Below are 2152 nucleotides of genomic sequence, written 5' to 3'. Positions count from 1 at the left end.
ACTTGATTTATTAGCTCAGTAAAGAGTTTCCTAATGAGTTTATGGTCTCAATCTCTAGTTTCAGTCTTCTCCCATACAGCATGCTGTTCATTGAGTAAATGATGGTCCCATTTAGAGTAAAATAGACCATAAAGCAGGTTATGCTTGAGGGCGTGGCTACCTTGTCATTGACAAGATATACTAGTCAGTCTGTCCAGTGCAGTGCACGAAACTCAAATCAAACTGATCAAGTATGAATCAAGATTCTGTCACTGTGTTGTCTATTTCTCACCTAAAATAGTTTCAAACATATTTTAGTGTACTGTCTGGAATACAAGATTGTGTGTGACCAGGAGGGTCACAATGTTTCCTGCAACGGAAGAGTCCAAACTGAGCAGCCAATAAGAGCCGCTCAACTTGCAGTATGTCACCTCCGCTGGCTCTGAAAAATCGCCATGATGATGACCATAATACCAAACTCGAGGTTTCAGAACAGTATTCCACAAACCAATGGGTGACGTCACGATAGGTTCACACTTGGGTCCTATTAGCTGACTCTACCTGTACTGGGAGCTCGAAGGACGATGGTGGTTGGTTTACACTACTAATTCTACTAACCACTAACAAATAAAACTATTTGTATAGGGGCATCTTAAAATTGACTTCAGGCAAGTAGACTTCTGACCTACTTGCAAGTCAGGGGCAACATTGACGTTGAACCCTGAAGTTTAAAATAGTCCATTGCATCAGTAATTATCTGATCAAAGAACACCAATTATCTAACCAGACCTTCAATAAAAGTAAATGGTGTTATGGACACACCACAAGAATATTTTGGTAGGTTTGATACCCTGCCCTACATTTGACTAAGACAGAACGGTTGCCAACAATAGTGAGCCTGTTTAATGCATACAGACTTGTTCGTGTGTGACAGATAGATGAGAAAGTCACCTATATATCCATTTATGAGAGCTAATTATCACCACTGTAATTATCAATATTTCTCGGCACTGTCATACAGATATTCAATGCGTTAACCGAATGTCAGAGTGAAAGAAAGTGACAGGAATGCGGAAAAATCTATAATCAATCATTTGGCAATAGTAAATCAGTCTAGCACAAACACACTGTCTTTCCATGGACCATTTTTTAAATGGAGTGCTTGCCATTATGTTTCAACCATTGATTCAATAAGGGGCTCATAATGAAGATGTATGGGAACTACGGAACCATTTATCCAATACATCAGACTGTGTAATTCATACTTCAATCTTCATTGTAGCACTCTCAACAAGAAAGCCTGTCAGTCTACAGAGGATTAGAGCCTGAGGGAAACCGCACCACTCATTATTTAGTCTGGAAATGGAATTCCCAATCAAAGGTATCCGAACCACTCACTCTATAGTTTGTCAAGTTGTGCAGACTGATGCTGAACTCTGTATGATTTGTCCTGTGTTCAGACTGTAGACAAAAGCTAATTAAGAAGCTAATTGTCCACATTGTTCTCTGCGAATGAGTGTGTCTATACTAAATAATTAATACGTTCGTTATCTGACTGCTGTTGTGCTTTGAAGAGGCCGAAGAGTGTGACTGGGTCGGGGTTAAAACAAACTAATCATTCACACCCAACATATGTCCGCAGGCCAAATTTCAAGAGGTATGCACCAGGTCAACATGCCGGCCACAATTCCATAATTGTGGAGATTTATAGGTGTGTACGCATGTTTGTGAAGCACAGCGCTAGAAGCATTCAACAAGACTTTTTTTGTTTGTCTAGAAGACAGAATTACTACAGGCTGGTACCAAATGATAGCACAATCAAGGCACTATATTAGGGATCGACTGATATGGTGTTTTAAGGGTCTATACAGATACTCATCATCAGTAATCAAGGAAACCAATAACCAATATTTGGAACCGTTAACATTTTTAGCAAAAATGAAAATCTTGTGGGATATTACTAAGTACATTTACTCAAGTACTGTATGTAAGTTGAGGTAATTGTACTTTATTTGAGTATTTGCATAAAAAAATAATAAATTATCTTTGTCATGTTGTCTGAAACTTTCATTATACCCTGACAGTAGAACATGAGACAGATGATCTGTGAAAAAATCATGTTCCTCTGACTCCTCCTAGTGCTTCTAATAGCATTTGCAAGAATCCACCAGGC

At 38.8% G+C, this 2152-nt stretch overlaps 1 protein-coding gene across 1 annotated transcript in view; it reads left to right on the top strand.

The window, feature by feature from the left end:
* The window catches only part of arhgef39 (Rho guanine nucleotide exchange factor (GEF) 39), a 64035-nt gene that overhangs the window by 5812 nt on the left and 56071 nt on the right, over positions 1–2152 (top strand). The window lies entirely within an intron of this gene.

The sequence above is a fragment of the Morone saxatilis genome, unplaced genomic scaffold, assembly GCF_004916995.1.
Source record: "Morone saxatilis isolate NCDOM2014 unplaced genomic scaffold, NCSU_SB_2.0 Contig10, whole genome shotgun sequence".
NCBI classification, from domain to species: domain Eukaryota; kingdom Metazoa; phylum Chordata; class Actinopteri; family Moronidae; genus Morone; species Morone saxatilis.
This window is presented reverse-complemented; position numbering and strand designations above follow the sequence as displayed.